Source organism: Siphateles boraxobius, unplaced genomic scaffold (assembly GCF_051911475.1).
Source record: "Siphateles boraxobius isolate OS27281-9 unplaced genomic scaffold, OSU_SipBor_1 6, whole genome shotgun sequence".
Lineage (NCBI taxonomy): Eukaryota > Metazoa > Chordata > Actinopteri > Cypriniformes > Leuciscidae > Siphateles > Siphateles boraxobius.
This window is the reverse complement of record NW_027509186.1, coordinates 1,871,444-1,888,452: the sequence shown is the minus strand read 5'-3', so window position 1 is coordinate 1,888,452 and position 17,009 is coordinate 1,871,444. Positions and strand designations below refer to the sequence as shown.

The window sequence follows — 17,009 nt, the reverse complement described above, 5'->3', positions numbered from 1 at the left end:
AGAAAGGCTGTTCCAGGCAGGGTACATGAGCGCCGAACGCCCTGTGATCGCCTGGAATGGATCTCACAACCTAGATCAAATTTTCATAAATCTTTATAAATAAACCACAGATTTCAGCTTTAAACAACTACATTCTCACCTGAAAAACTCTTAAAATGACATTTTGAGACACAATGACAGTAATATATTTCAACTGTATATTAAAAAATGGTGCTTCTTATGTTGTCATTCCCCTTTTAGCACGTGCAAGTGACTATTCTCTGTCAACCAATCAACATTCTGCAGTGAGTCTAGCTCCACCCTTTAGGTACCGTACCACTGTGCTAAGTACCCCAACGGAAGGGTACTGAAAAAGTGGTATGGCTTTTGGCAGTGGAAACGGAAATAGTTGCGTACCATACTGTACTGTACCGTACCGCACCGCTCGGAAACGAGCCATAAGTAACCGACATGTACTCGGACTTATGCCTCAGCTGTCGGTTGAAATACTTCCCTCTGGTTCTCCGAAACGGACGTAAGAAGCATCATCACCGCACGTGATCGCTAGTTAACCCTTTAACACGTACGATCGTTCACGCCGGTGTGATTAGACACATAAATAGACTACCTACTAGCAAACAATACATTTATTGTTTGTAAAATACACAACGATGTCCATGGAAGCAGCAATAACAATCCTTTCAATTATAAATTGAAGACGTGTTTAGATGCATATTGTGTAGGTAACTATAAAATTTACTCTATTCTTCTCACACTTCATTGGCCACTTTCATGTATTTTGGGAGAAGTGGATGAATTGACGCGCTATAGGCCTAAATCTGACAGATGCAATTCTCTGAACTGCGGTGCGTACTAACATGGCGAACATTATGCGTTAGATCAACTAACATGAGTCATGACCATTATAAAGGTTTCTTAAAAGACAAAACACATTCACTTACATGTATTTAAGAATAAAAAATATCAGCCAAGGACTGACTCGCCCGTCACGCAACCAATCACAATCACGTTTTGTTCCGCAACATGTTTAGTGTGAAAATGTAAAGTTGATGTCCCTACAATAACAGACCTACATACATCTAATAAATTAGTCAGGAGTCAGGAGAGGTGTCATATTTGGCCAGAGAAGACAAGAAATGTGTTAATATTTCTGCAAAAGAGAAGCTAGTTTGTGGCACACCAAGAATACACACTACTTTGCTGTTATTAGAAATGTAACTGCTATTTAGTGTTAAATTATTGTAGTTGGGTTAGGTGGCTTGGGTTTTATTGTGAATTTATTATGAAAATTTGTTGTGTTTTGTATTTAGTACACTTTAAATATTTCAGTATACTTTAAAAAAATCTATATATTGTTAATTTTTAAGATTATTTTATTTATTTATTTTTCAATAAAAAAGCCGTTCTTTAATGTCATTCACCATCGTTTTGAGGCTCTTTTTTTAAAGTATCGGTTCAGGCACCGTTTAGGCAGCGGTACCGTTTTAAAAGTATTGATTTGGCACCGAAAAAAAAAAAAAACGATAGCCAACTCCAGTGAAAACTATGAATAGTTGTGCGTTCACTGTGTTTTTATCCTTGTTCGACTCCTTTGTGAGTCGAGTCTCCTGTGCGATCTGTGTTTGTTTGATGCTCAGAGCTTCAGTCATTTATGAGGTTGTGCTTTGTGTTAAGACGCTGCTTGAGAATGTTGACAGAAAGACAGTTTATTTGGGTTTGAAACAGAGCCATGATGTCTTGGTTGATTAATTGATTGATTGGTTGGTTGATTGATCGATTTGATTGGTAACTTGGTTGGGTTTTTTTCTTGATTGATTTATGATTGTTTTGATTGGTTGGTTGTTTGTTTTATTGGTTGATTTTTCTTGGATGATTGGTGGTTTGTTTGTTTTTTCTACTTGGTTGGTTGTTTTTTTCTTGGGTTGATTAGTTAATTGATTTGATTGGTTGGGTAGTTGGTTGTTTTTTTATTGGTTGGTTAATTGATTCGATTGGTTGGTTGTTTTGTTATTTTCTTGGTTTATTGGTTGGTTGGTAGATTTTGATTAGTTGGTTGGGTTTTTTTCTTGGTTGATTGTTTGTTTGGTTGATTGATTCGTTAGTTTTTTTCTTGGGTTTGTTGGTTGGTTGATTGATTTGATTGGTTGGTTGTTGTTTTTTCTTGGTTTATTGATTCGATTGGTTGTTGGTTTTTTCTTGGGTTGGTTGATTAATTTGATTGGTTGGTTGGGTTTTTTTCTTGGTTTATTGGTTGATTGATTGGTTGTTTTGTTCTTGAAAGGAGTGGTTGTTTGGTTTTTGTTGTTTTTCTTGGGTTGGTTGGTTGATTTGGTTGGTTGTTTTTTTTTCTCGGTTTATTGATCGGTTGATTGATTCGATTGTTTTTTTGGTTGATTGGTTGTATTGTTCTTGGATGATTGGTTAGTTTTCTACTTGGTTTGGTTGATTGATGGATTGTTTTTATTGGTTGGTTTAGTTGATTGGTTGATTAGTTGGGTGGTTATTTTCTTGGTTTGGTTTATTAGTTGGTTGGTTGTTTTCTTGGTTGGTGGGTGGTTGGTTGATTGGTTGTTGTCTTTATTGGTTTGTTGGTTGATTGGTCGTTTTTTTTACTTGGTTGGTGGTTTTCTTGGTTGTTTGGTTTATTAGTTGGTTTCTTGGTTGGTTGGTTGTTTGTTTGGTTATTTTCTTGGTTCTTGGTTGGTTGTTTCCTTGGTAGTTTGATTGATTGGTTGGTTTTGTTGGTCGTTAGGTTGGTTGTTTGGTTGATATTTTAAATTGGTTGTTTGGTCTGATTGATTGGTGTAGTTGATTGGTTGGCTGTTGTTTTTTTAGTTTATTGGTTGGTTGGTAGTTTGGCTGCTTGGTTCCAGACAGTCATCACTGTACTACAGGACATTGTGACAAACGTTACAATAAACACATAATACGCTATATATACAGATGGTTTACATGAAAATATATGAATATCTTAATTAGAGCGATGTCATGTGCTTTCAGGTGGACCATGTGGTGAACGGACACGCCGCTTCCAGGCAGCTGAAAGAGCAGGCGGAGAAGAGGTGAGCATCAGTCGCTCTGATGCGTTTCTGTTCTCACTCAGTCTGATCGCTGAGCTTTTCTCTGCAGTGGGAAACACGTTTACTCCTGCCTGAACCTCCATCTGGAGCACATGTCTGGAGACGCAGCACAGCTGGAGAAGCTGACGGCCGGCCTGCACATCTGGCCTGATTTCCACGGCAACCGCTCTCCTCTGGCCGACCAGACATCACGGGGATCGGTGAGGAACGCTGTGCTTGTTACAGTGCTGATGAAAAAATATAATAGTTTTCATTGTACTGCCTTTAATTTAATTTAATTTTTTATTATTTATTAATAAAACTGATAACTGGACGTACATTTTCTGCAGAATATGTGAGTGGTGCTTACTGCGGCAAAATTTGGCACCAGGCAGTTGTTCGGATGTTGTGGGTGGTTGCTAGGGTTGTTAGTGTAGTTGGTAGGCAGTTGCTATGGTGCTGCTAGAATGAGAATATTGAGAATGAACTCCAAATTAACATTTATAGTAATGACAATCTTTTTTTTTATTATATTTTTGGGCTTTTTTCCTTTATTTCAGAGGACATAAATGTGGATTTAACAGGGACATTTGCTTAATGTCATGAAAATAATGTTAATAGCCCTAGAAAGTACTTTTTTCTTTACGTTCTAGAAAGAAAGATTTTCTTTACGTTTAATATAATTTCTTATTTTTAACCATTAAGAAAAAAGACACATCAGATAGTTTTAGCTTTTATAACTAATGTTTGCAGTGGTGGAGAGTTGATTGATGATGTCACTGCTGGTGTGTGCAGGTTGTGGGACTCACTTTATCACAGACACTGGATGATTTAGCTCTGCTGTATCTAGCAACTCTTCAGGCCATCGCTGTAAGACACACACCACACACACACACACTCTCTCTCACATACACACACACAAACACACTCTCACTCACACACTAACTAAGTGTTCAGTATTACAGTGTTAATGTGATTGTGTGTCTCTGTTGTATGAAGCTTGGCACCAGACACATCCTAGATGCCATGAAAGAGGCAGGATATGACATCACAACCCTCTTCCTGTGCGGGGGGCTGAGCAAGAACGCGCTGTTCGTACAGACACACGCCAACACCACGGGTCAGTGCTCACTCACACACACGCTCATATATCTGACATGACATGACCAACACCACGGGTCAATGCTCACTCACACACACACTCACTCATTTATCTGACATGGTAGAGACCTGCGCGGGACGGATTTTATCCCGTTCCTGCAAAAATATATGTTGTTTTCTCCCGCTGCTGCCCCCAACAATCAAGTTTCGTCCCGCTCCCGCCCGCAAAATCCCGCGGGTAAACGTATAAGTACTGCCTGCTACTCTGTGATTTTTTTCACTTGCTCCCCTGTTGAATATAAAAAATAAAATAAAAAATAAACGGAAAATAAACAAATGTTTCGTTTTATTTGCGTTTAATTCAATGGATGAACATGAACAAGGAACTTAGAACAAATAAATACAGTAAAAAAGTAAGAAATGTACATAAATAAAAATATACCATAATGATTATAGTATAGCCTAATAAATTATATTATAATAATAAACCTGGATTTCTTTCATGTTCAAAAGTAGCCTATATATAGGGCCTAATACTGCTTAAGAATGCCGCCTTTGCTTTTAGCAATTCCTTCAAAACATTAAACAAAAACTATCCTTATTCCTCAATAACAAAATATACCAATTTTAAATATTTAGCTAAATAAAAAAAAAAACTGAATTAACTAAAACAATAAAAAAAAAACTGTATGACTACTTAATGTGCCCATGCAGGAATAGCATGTCGTTCACTGATGAGGGCTTCAGATTAATCCGTCTCTGCTCCAGTATGCGACCGCAAATACTGAAAGCCCTCTCCCATGGTGCGCTGGAAGCTGGAATGCAAAGTACATGGCGTGTGTCATGCGGTGCAGACATTTTGCCTCTGTGTGGTAGGCTTGGCTGTTCTGCGCCTATGAACCACGCGAGAGTTAGCTTCCGACCATGTGCCTGTAAATCGTTTTTATTTTAGTTATCCTTGTTGGTTGTGCATTAGATAAATAACGGTTTATTTGTTTCTAGTTATTTTATTTTGTTCTATATTTCCCACAAATAATTTTATTTTCCCGCAACCCGCACACAATAATATCTTGCCGCCCGCACCCGCATTCACCCATCAAATATTGTCCCGCGCCGCACTCGGTTGCGCTGGGTCCCGGGGTAGTCTCGCAGAAGTGCAGGTCTCTACACTCAGGTATCTGACATGACATGACCAACACCACGGGTCAGTGCTCTGAGGGATGTGTGTGTGTGTTTCAGGGCTGCCGGGAGATGGTTCTCACTGCGGAACATGAAATCCACGGGGAGGAGTCGGATCCACTCCTCCCACCTTACATACACCTAAACCTAGCCAACTCCGCCCCCTGATCCCTAAACACACCCCTAATCCCTAAACCCAACCCTAATCCTACCCATCTCCACCCCTTGGATCTTGATCCGACTCCTCCCCGTGGATCTCATGTACTGCATTGAGGTGCTACTGGCTGCAGAACACAAAGCAGCAATTCGTAACAGAAATATGGACTATGAAATTGCGAGGCATTATGTACAAGCTAATCATGGTTCCAGTGCGTCCTTAAAATTTTTGGGTATTGAAAAAATTCTACCCTCCCAGCGAGGAGGTGACATAGTGAAGTCCCTACTACAATGGGACGCTTTCTGGATTTTCACTCTTAACACAGTAGAACCAAATGGCCTTAATGAGGAACTGGGCCTTTCATGCTTTCTATAATTCATGTTTTTTATAATTCACATTCTTAGTTAATTATAGACATGTTGTTAGCGGGTCTGCATGTACACTTTTTTTGTGTATATGTTTGTGTGTGTGTATATATAGGCTATCTATCTATCTACAAACAGGGGGGGTTGGGGTTCGTGTACTTGCGCGCGCCTAGGACTGAAGCACCTTTTAGACAGGACGCGGAACGCTGCGCTGCGCTTTGAAACCTATTAATTTCAAGGACTTCCAAAGATACATAACAGCTACAAGTATATGCACTATGCAAGCACTATATACATGATTCACCCTATTATACTTTATCGACACAAATTGATAAGTCAAACAGCAAACTGCAATCCCCAAATACTCTTTTAATCGACGATTGCTTATGGCTTATAAGTAACTTAAATAAAACTAGCTACATTACTAGTTCTCATTAAAGAACTACATTCGATTCTATTCGATACATTCAGGTGCCAAAGGCTTACTCTCAGTACGGTTGACTCTTCTCAGTCTCTCAGGTGCCAAAGGCTTACTCTCAGTACGGTTGACTCTTCTCAGTCTCTCAGGTGCCAAAGGCTTACTCTCAGTACGGTTGACTCTTCTCAGTTTCTCAGGTGCCAAAGGCTTACTCTCAGTACGGTTGACTCTTCTCAGTTTCTCAGGTGCCAAAGGCTTACTCTCAGTACGGTTGACTCTTCTCAGTCTCTCAGGTGCCAAAGGCTTATTCTCCGTACGGTGAACTCTTCTCAGTCTCTCAGGTGCCAAAGGCTTACTCTCAGTACGGTTGACTCTTCTGATTCTCTCAGGTGCCAAAGGCTTACTCTCAGTACGGTTGACTCTTCTCAGTCTCTCAGGTGCCAAAGGCTTACTCTCAGTACGGTTGACTCTTCTCAGTCTCTCAGGTGCCAAAGGCTTACTCTCAGTACGGTTGGTTCTTCTCAGTACAACAGGTGTAGGAAGCTTACGGCTGTGAAGGAGCGTCGACTGGACAGCAAGTAGGTACTCCACATACGTTTGGTCTTCCCAATACGTCGGTGCAGTAGGCTTAGGGCTGTGAAGGAGCGTCGACTGGCAGCAGGTAAATCCTCTCAATACAGTTGGTTCTTCTTAGTTCAACAGGTGCAGAAAGCTTACGGCTGTGAAGGAGCATCGACTGGACAGCAAGTAGGTACTCCACGTACGTTTGGTCTTCCCAATATGTCGGTGCAGAAGGCTTGGGGCTGTGAAGGGCGTCGACTGGGCAGCAGGTAACTGGGTTTATTCCCACTCCCAAGAACAGCGAGGATGAGACGAGAATGCACCGGCCTCAGATGGAACACACTCCGAACAGCAGGTAACTGGATTTTCTCCGTCCCCCAGAACAGCATCAATAATGAAGCAGAGTACAACAGGATTTAGATACACAACACTCAGAACAACGGGTACCTGAGGTTTCCTCCGTTCTCCACAACAGCAACGATGAGACAAATGCAGCGGGCTTCAGATGGGACGCACTCAGAACAGCAGGTAACTGGATTTTCCCCGTCCTCCAGAACAGCATCAATGATGAATCAGAATACAACAGGCTTTGGATATTCAACACTCAGAACAGCAGGTAACTGGATTTTCCCCGTTCTCCAGAACAGCATCAATGATGAATCAGAATACAACAGGCTTTGGATATTCAACACTCAGAACAGCAGGTAACTGGATTTTCCCCGTTCTCCAGAACAGCACCAATGATGAATCAGAATACAGCAGGCTTAAAGTCCGTTTTCACTTAATCTCTTCCTCAGAAAACTCCCGACTGTAACACAAGGCAAGACCGATGGACATGTGACAGAATTCTGTACAGTAAGCATTCAATAACTCCACTTCAACCACACACAGTGGGACACAGCATTAACTCACGTCACTCTCATCCACTCCGTGAAATTTAAGGTCACGGCCAACCTCCTCGCTCTGGACAGCGGGGGTAATTAGACGGAAGAATTCAGCGACTGCAATCACAAATCCTAACAGCTGTCTTCTCATTCAGACATCTGGACTCCGTTTTTTATGTCATTTCTCCTCATATATAATCTTTTCGTGTATAACCCACATATAATACAGCCAGTAGAAGGTTGGTACTTATCTTCACCCCAGTAAGTGGACTCGATAATACTTCATAGATGACTTCGCCCTCTGCCTCTCTGTTCTCCGTCACCCAGTTCTTCGTAGCGGATTCCCTTCCCACGGATCGATCTCGCCAGCCGGTTTGTCCCACAGAAATCTCTCACTCTCTCTCAGCAAGAAGAAAAGTTTGAACGCCGCAGCAATCCCACCCAACCCACTCAGTCTCTCAAAGTTTTGCTTTTGTCTGTTCCTAAAAGCGACATGTCCCAATCGTCACACAGTCACTTAATGCGCCGCACCTTCTGTCACTTTGCCATCAGCGGCTGCTGTTCCTATGGTAGCGACGCATCTGAGGCCGGCTTGGTGTTCAGTTGAAACCGCTCCGGACGGAAACATCCCCCCGTGGGCTGTGTAGTTCCGTCTCTAGTTCGTCACCTTGTGACAACTTCACCAAGGATACGGCTCACTTCAGGACTCAAACGGTAAGTAAGAAGGTAAGAGTTCTTCTCAATACAGAATCCTTTCGTCAGTGCACAGTAGTGGGACAATGATTCAAAGGCTTACTTCACCAGCGATGCTGCATACTTCCAGACTCAGACGGTAAGTAGGAAGGTAAGGATTCTTCTCAGTATAGGATACTTTCGTCAGTGCACAGTAGTGAGACAGTGATTGAAAAGCTTACTTCACCAGCGATGCTGCATACTTCTAGACTCAGGCGGTAAGTAGGAAGGTAAGAATTCTTCTCAGTATAGGATACTTTTGTCAGTGCACAGTAGTGAGACAGTGATTTAAAAGCTTACTTCACCAGCAATACTGCATACTTCTAGACTCAGACGGTAAGTAGGAAGGTAAGAATTCTTCTCAGTACAAGATACTTTCGTCAGTGCACAGTAGTGGGAGACGGTGGTTTAAAAGCTTACTTCACCAGCAATGCTGCATACTTCTAGACTCAGACAGTAAGTAGGAAGATAAGGATTTTTCTCAGTATAGAATACTTTCGTCAGTGCACAGTAGTGAAACAATGATTTTAAAAGCTTACTTCACCAGCGATGCTGCATACTTCTAGACTCAGGCGGTAAGTAGGAAGGTAAGGATTCTTCTCAGTATAGGATACTGTCGTCAGTGCACAGTAGTGAGACAGTGATTTAAAAGCTTACTTCACCAGCAATGCTGCATACTTCTAGACTCAGACGGTAAGTAGGAAGATAAGAATTCTTCTCAGTACATGAAACTTTCGTCAGTGCACAGTAGTGGGAGACGGTGGTTTAAAAGCTTACTTCACCAGCCATGCTGCATACTTCTAGACTCAGACAGTAAGTAGGAAGGTAAGGATTCTTCTCAGTATAAGATACTTTCAGCAGTGCACAGTAGTGAAACAGTGACTTAAAAGCTTTCTTCACCAGCGATGCTGCATACTTCTAGACTCAGACCGTAAGTAGGAAGATAAGGATTTTTCAAAGTATAGAACACTTTCGTCGGTGCACAGTAGTGAGACAGTGGTTTAAAAGCTTACTTCACCAGTGATGCTGCATACTTCCAGACTCAGACGTTAAGTAGGAAGGTAAGGATTCTTCTCAGTATAGAATACTTTCGTCAGTACACAGTAGTGAAACAATGATTTAAAAAAATTACTTCACGAGCGATACTGCATACTTCCAGACTCAGATGGTAAGTAGGAAGGTAAAGGATTCTTCTCAACATAGGATACTGTTCGTCAGTGCAAAGTAGTGAGACAGTGATTTAAAAGCTTACTTCACCAGCGATACTGCATACTTCCAAACTCAGCTGTATCACTCTGGGCTTCTGATGGAGAGCAGATATAATAACTTTTCACAAACGTGTAAGCAGGGGTTGGGGCCGCTTCTCAGTAAAAGCACACCACACTCGTGTTCACTTCAAATCCACAGCCATGAATCAATGTATATAAATAAGGCAAAAACACTGCAATTCACTCACACGATAGGGCTGATCAGAGGCCTCAATCCATTCGTTACACTCCCGTGGGGGATATTTAATCCTCAGTTCCTCCTCAACACACTCTGAAACACATAGCTTCCCCAACAGTCAGATTTACATTCACTGCATCCTCTTCAAGCTTTTCGAATGTTCATAAGATGAAATCAATTCACTTATCTTTCTCTCTTCCCCACATCCAGACAACTTCCCCGAGTAAAGCTTGAGCCCCAAACTGCTCCAAAAACAAAACAGACCTCATCCACGTCCCGTTCCCCGAAACCTCTCTGGATAGCCCTTTTATCTTTGGCTTGTGAAGCCGGACACCTGTGTGAACGCCGCTCCTCTCTCTCTTGCACCTGCAGTGCATTAGCGCTAATCAGGCCGGGCAATGTTTCTGCCACACCTGGAACTGGAGTGGGATGTGTCGCAAACAAATCGTTCCCTCGAGAAACTCGTGACTCACCAAGAGGGTTCCGCTCACTACGCGTTTTTGTCACCCGTGACATCCCCCCCGCCAATCGGTTCTAGTCCCGAGAACCGGTGTTCTTCAATTCCATTCGCCATACCTCTCAGGAGGCTGTCCTCGGGTGTCCCGCTGAGACCGTCGGAGTGGCGAGGGCGGAGCCACTCTTGCTTCAACTTCAGGGTCCCTCGGGACCACAGACCACCCTACCATGAGTACCTCTGGGGCGGGTGGCGCACTTGGGGCCTCGGCCGCTAGCTGCGAATAGTTCGGACATGGACGGAGCAAGTTTCGATGGAGCACCCGTATCGGTCCTGGTTTCCCCTCGGGTCGTACCGAGTAAACTGGAGCATCAGGCCCTTGTCGTCGTTCCACCACATATGGCGTCGACTCCCAGCGATCGCGGAGCTTCCCCTTCCCTGAGCGCCGGTTGTCCCTTACCAGCACTCGCTCCCCTGGTAACAAAGGGGCCTCTCGGGCAGTCCGTCGTATAGCCGCTTGTTCTTGGCGGCTGCTGCACTCAGATGATCTGAGACTCGTCGGTAGGCATCGAGCAGTTGGTGGTGGTGCCGATTCACCCAGTCAGTGGTACTATACCCTCTTTCTGCAGCCTCGGTCCCCAGGAGCAAGTCCACAGGTAAGCGGAGATGGCGCCCAAACATAAGGTAGGAAGGAGCATACCCGGTGATACTGTGCACACTATTGTTATAGGCTTGCAACAGAGAGGGGAGACTCTCGGCCCATTGGCCCTGTTGTTCACTCTCTAGGGTCCCCAATAACCCCAACAGGGTCTGGTTCAACCTTTCGCACCCCTGTTACCCTGAGGATGGTATGAGGTCGTATGGGTCTTCCGGCACCCATAAAGGTGGCTCAGCTCTTGGATCACTCGAGACTCAAAATTTGAACCTTGGTCTGAGTGTAGGGTCTCTGGGGAGCCAAAAGGTTGTATCACTGCCCTCCAAAGGGCGCTGGCTGTGGTAACTGTCGTCTGATCTACAGTGGGGATGGCCTAGGCGTATTTAGTTAATAGGTCAGTCATCACCAGGATATTTTGAAATCGATCCGTCGGCCGACCTAAAGTCAGGAAATCGATTCCTATGATGTGCAGAGGTGCTTTGGGCCACAGGGGGACCAATGGGGCTCGGACTTCCTTCCTGCGTTTGAACAACGTACACAGTGGACAACTCTGAACGAACTCCTCAACTTTCTTTTCCATCCTAGGCCAGTAGAAATACCTCCTCAGCAGAGACAGCGTCTTCTCTTGGCCCTGATGGCCAGTATGGGTGTGGAATGCAGTCAATAGCTCGAGACTTGGCCCTCCGGTACCACCACCTGGTGTACTGTCTCCTGTGTTCGGGGATCTTGCATCGAACGGCAGATTACCCCTTCTCTAAGTCGCAGCCTCTTCCACTGCCTTAGGAGATGTTGTACTCCCACCGTCTGAGCCCGCTTTCCTCTGCTCTCGGCATGTATCCCTGTCTAAGGTACAACGTAACCTGACACAGGTCTGCATCTCCCAGCTGCAGCCTTCTCCACCGCCCGGGGTCCCACCCCCAACTAGACGGAACAGCCCTCAGGGTCCCGGGAGCTTCCACCATTGCCATCAGCAACTCGTCTTCAGGGCCAGGGGTACAAAGGGGTGTTTGGTTGTCCCTCCGGATGACTGGGAGTCTGGACAGGGCGTCCGCATTTACGTGTTCTCTGCCGGGTCGGTATTTAAGCTGTTAATCATAATTTGCTAGTTGTGCCACCCAACGCTGTTCTACTGCCCCCAACTTGGCGGTCTGCAAGTGTACTAATGGATTATTATCCGTAATCACCGTCACCTTGGCTCCCAACAGGTAATCTTTGAACTTCTCCGTCATGGCCCACTTCATTGCCAGTAGTTCGATTTTGAAGGAACTGTAATTTGCCGCGTTCCGCTCTGCGGGATGTAAACTTTGACTTGCGTATGCAATCACTCTCTCCACTCCTTGGTGCTCTTGGGCCAACACGGCTCCCAAACCTGCATTGCTGGCGTCAGTGTACAGAAGGAACGGCTGGGTGAAGTCTGCGTAGGCCAAGATAGGGGCCCTCAGAAGTTCCTGCTTGAGGTTCTGGAAGGTGGTCTCACAGGTGGAATCCCAATGCACTGACGGGGAGCCTTTGCCACGGGCACGTCCGGAACCAGCAAGGAGTTGGTTCAATGGCCAAGCAAGCCCAGATAATCCTTTTATAAAGCGTCGACAAAATCCCACGAACCCCAGGAACGACCGCACCTGTCTCACTGCCCGGGGTGGCTCCCACCCTTGGACAGCCGCCACCTTCTCCGGGTCGGGGGATATCCCTGCAGCACTGACACGATGTCCCAAGAACTGTACCTTCTTCCGCAATAACTGGCATTTGTCTGGCCTAAGCTTTAGCCCATATTTCTCCATGGCCCTGAACACTTCCTGTGTTCCTCCTCCTCCCTAGGTGGTCCTCCTCCCACCTAGATGGTGCAGGTGAGTGCGGAAGTCAGGGGAGAAGACGATCGCATCGTCCAGGTATACCGGCGTTGAGTCGACCAGTTGTCCCCCTAGACAGTGCTGCATCAAGCGCTGAAAGGTCGCAGGAGCATTGCACAGGCCGAACCGCATCTGGTCCCATTCAAATAACCCAAACGGGGTGGTGAAGGCTGTCTTCTCTCTATCTCGGTCGTCTACCTGCACCTGCCAGTATCCACTCGCCAGGTCCAATGTGGAGTACCACGCCGCTTGTGTGAGACAGGTGAGTGAGTCTTCAATCCGTGGCAACGGGAATGTATCTTTCTTCGTTACACTGTTGAGTTTGCGGTAGTCAACGCAGAACCTCCAAGCTCCCGTTTTCTTCTGAACCAGAACAATTGGCGCCGCCCTGGGACTACTGCTCTCTCGAACAATTCCTCCCTCCAGCATCCCTTTCAACAGGGCGCGGACCTCGGCATAGAGGGTGGGTGGCACCGGACGATACCGCTCTTGGCTAGGCATCGCCTCACCGGTAGGTATTTGATGCCTCACTACCCCTGTGCAGCCATAGTCTTCTTCGTGGGTCGAGAACACATGTTGCCATTTTCACAAGAGCTCCTGGAGCTGTAACACCTGTTCCTCCTCCAGATTTTCACCCTTCAGGGACTCTCCCATCAAATGGGTCGGCACCCCTCCTCCCACAGAGCCTGGTTCTGCCTCAACTGGGCGGACGGCGACTTCCACCACCGCAGAGCTCACCTGCCTGAAGCAGACGTACTGATGCTTGTGAACCTGGGCAGAGCGTACCGAGGAAACTCGAACCAGACGTTGGTGTCGACGAAGGAGCACGGAGTAGGGATTGGCATTCCGCACCTTTACTGAGACTCGCCCACGGTGGATGGCCGTCAGCCCGTGAGCCACTTCAATGGGTTGACAGTCCTCATGGGGCTCTACCAGGACACAGGTACCCGTCCCACAGGGTCCTGCAGGTACTCGGACCCAAAGCACGGTCTCGCTCTGGGCTGGGACAGACAAAGCGTACCGACAGGCTACTCGACCGATGCCTTCTCTCTCCTTCACTTGACTAGCCACGTGCACTCTTCGGCAATCGGCCAGAATCCGGTCCCTGTCCTGCTTCGCCGATGACAGAGAAGTCCGAGCTGGCCGTCCCAGAAACAATTCCTCCGAGCAATCCAGTATAACGTTCATCCCTAGGAGTGCTCGATGAATGCCCAAGCAATGATCTCGGACGATAACGACCCCTTTCTGTTGGACGGGAACCCCTTGGACCAGAAAGTCTACCACGATGTACCCAGTGTAAGGGATGTCCAGACCATTTGCCCCCGTAAAGTCAGACTAGAAGCGTCCACTGCTTGGAGCCGATGATCTGCAACCAACTCCTGGGCCAGGCTCTCCGAAAATAACGTAACTTGAGAACCTGTATCGACCAGACAATCTATAGTGACTCCGTTAGCTTGAACCTCCACGGTGGGACAGCGCCCAACCCTGTCGTCTCGTAAAACAGGAACAGAAGGAGGGTCACACAAAGGGGTCCCGGCCACTTGACCCACAGTAGCCGGTGGGACTAAAAACCCCCTTGAGAACCCCGACGGAGCCCACACTGACGACTGATGTGTCCCGGGTCTCCACAATTAATACAGATGGGCCTTCCCTGGTCATCCCACTGGAACCGGGGGCCCACAGGACGTAGGGGGCGGCGCACAGGAGCTCGCCCCTTCTCCGAATACGACCTCTCTCTCACCATCGATCCGCCCTCGACTCGACCCCGACGAAGTTCACCCAACAGCCGGCCAAACTGCTCCCACAATTTCAAGGAGTATGCCCGAAGAGTCTGCTTAGGCCCCTGTTGATAGTTAAAGAACTGGGCACGAAGAGTGGCCACCGGGGTAGAGTCTCCATATAATCCGGACAGGAAATCGAAGATAGTTTTCGCGGTAGCCCGTGTGGCTTCTGATGCAGCAAGAACTTCTCTTTTGGCTTCTGCTTCCAAAGACCCCAACACAAACTGTACTTTCTATGATGCACTCAGTCCCTGTAATCCGGCCAGATATTCCGTCTGCGCCTTCCAATCGTGCAAGCCCAACTCCGATCCTGTCCCTCCATAGCGCTGTGCCCAGGGAGCTCCCATAAAGATCGGTATGACTTTTGAGACAGGTGAAGGCCATCGTACCAAGGAGCTGTAGGCAGACTGCCATGCAGAATGACCTCTGTTCTGTTGTTTGTGGAATTTACAGACTGTCACACTGCCTGCAGAGCAGATTATGGGAAGGAGCCATCTTCTAAAAAGCACATGTCTCTCATCAATAGGTTTCTGTAGTGTAGTGGTCATCACGTTCGCCTAACACGCGAAAGGTCCTCGGTTCGAAACCGAGCAGAAACAGTGGTTGGATTCTGACAGAAAATTTAAACTGTTTGCCACGCTAGGTGGGTGCAGCACTCATTTCTTTTATATGCTTTTTAATAAGCGTGCACCTAAATATTTATGTCTGCAGCCTGAAGACGTGTTTCCGTAGTGTAGTGGTTATCACGTTCGCCTCACACGCGAAAGGTCCCCAGTTCGAAACTGGGCGGAAACTGTGGGTGGTTTTTGCAAAAATTTCGTATGCGATTTTCTGTTGAGCAGGTCAGTACACTTGCAGGGATGTTTGTGGTTTAATCTCTTTAGAAAAGGACAAAAATAAAACAAATGACCATTGAGGTTTCCTGTACAGTAATATAAAATGTTTGGTCTGCCAACAAAATTAGCAGCATTTTGCCATGTTAAAAACACTGGGCAATCTATAGTTTCAGTCGCTTTTGAACAAGCGTACCCTAGAAGCGGTGGGACTGACGTCCAAATCAAGTTTCCGTAGTGTAGTGGTTATCACGTTTGCTTTACAAGCGAAAGGCCCTCAGTTCAAAACTGGGCTGAAACAAGTGGAGGCATTTTAAATGTAATGCTCCAATTCGCTATAAAACCCTTGCTTTTGAGACAGGTGAAGGCCATCGTACCAAGGAGCTGTAGGCAGACTGCCATGCCGAATGACCTCTGTTCTGTTGTTTGTGGAATTCACAGACTGTCACACTGCTTGCAGAGTAGATTATGGGAAGGAGCCATCTTCTAAAAAGCACATGCCATGATATCACATTCGCTTTACATGCAAAGGTCTTCAGTTCAAAACTGGGTGGAAACAAGTGGAGGCATGTTAAATATAAATGCTGCAATTCGATACAAAACCCTTACTTTTAAGACAGGTGAAGGCCATCGTACCCAGGAGCTGTAGGCAGACTGCCATGCCGAATGACCTCTGTTCTGTTGTTTGTGGAATTCACAGACTGTCACACTGCTTGCAGAGTAGATTATGGGAAGGAGCCATCTTCTAAAAAGCACATGTGCGTCATCAATAGGTTTCTGTAGTGTAGTGTTCATCACGTTCGCCTAACACGCGAAAGGTCCTCTGTTCGAAACCGAGCAGAAACAGTGGTTGGATTCTGACAGAAAATTTAAACTGTTTGCCACGTTAGGTGGTAGCAGCGCTCATTTCCTTTATATGCTTTTTAATAAGCGTGCAGCTAAAGAATTATGTCTGCCACCTGAAGACGTGTTTCCGTAGTGTAGTGGTTATCACGTTCGCTTTACACGCGACAGGTCCTCAGTTCAAAACTGGGTGGAAACAAGTGGAGGCATGTTAAATATAAATGCTGCAAATCGCTACAAAACCCTTGTGAAGGCCATCGTACCAAGGAGCTGTAGGCAGATTGCCATGCCGAATAACCTCTGTTCTGTTGTTTGTGGAATTTACAAACTGTCACACTGCTTGCAGAGCAGATTATGGGAAGGAGGGATCTTCTAAAAAGCACATGCTCCATCAATAGGTTTCTGTAGTGTAGTGGTCATCACGTTTGCCTCACACGCGAAAGGTCCCCAGTTCGAAACTGGGCGGAAACTGTGTGTGGTTTTCGCAAAAATTTCGTATGCGATTTTCTGTTGAGCAGGTCAGTACACTTGCAGGGATGTTTGTTGTTTAATCTCTTTAGAAAAGGACAAAAATAAAACAAATGACCATTGAGCTTTCCTGTACAGTAATATAAAATGTTCGTTCTGCCAACAAAATTAGCAGCTTTTTGCCATGTTAAAAACACTGGGCAGTCTATAGTTTCAGTCGCTT

At 45.8% G+C, this 17,009-nt stretch overlaps 4 non-coding genes and 1 pseudogene across 4 annotated transcripts; all 5 read left to right on the top strand.

Annotated features, from left to right (window-relative positions):
- LOC143715748 (FGGY carbohydrate kinase domain-containing protein-like) overlaps positions 1-11,678 on the top strand; it is a 53,637-nt pseudogene extending 41,959 nt beyond the window's left edge.
- A 3,490-nt stretch (positions 11,679-15,168) lies between these two features.
- On the top strand, positions 15,169-15,241 carry trnav-aac (transfer RNA valine (anticodon AAC)). The gene has a single exon. It is a non-coding gene; the product is annotated as a tRNA-Val (tRNA).
- Positions 15,242-15,364: 123 nt separating this feature from the next.
- trnav-cac (transfer RNA valine (anticodon CAC)) lies at positions 15,365-15,437 on the top strand. Its single transcript has one exon. It is a non-coding gene; the product is annotated as a tRNA-Val (tRNA).
- A 266-nt stretch (positions 15,438-15,703) lies between these two features.
- On the top strand, positions 15,704-15,776 carry trnav-uac (transfer RNA valine (anticodon UAC)). The gene has a single exon. It is a non-coding gene; the product is annotated as a tRNA-Val (tRNA).
- A 940-nt stretch (positions 15,777-16,716) lies between these two features.
- trnav-cac (transfer RNA valine (anticodon CAC)) lies at positions 16,717-16,789 on the top strand. Its single transcript has one exon. It is a non-coding gene; the product is annotated as a tRNA-Val (tRNA).
- The last annotated feature ends 220 nt before the right edge of the window (positions 16,790-17,009 follow it).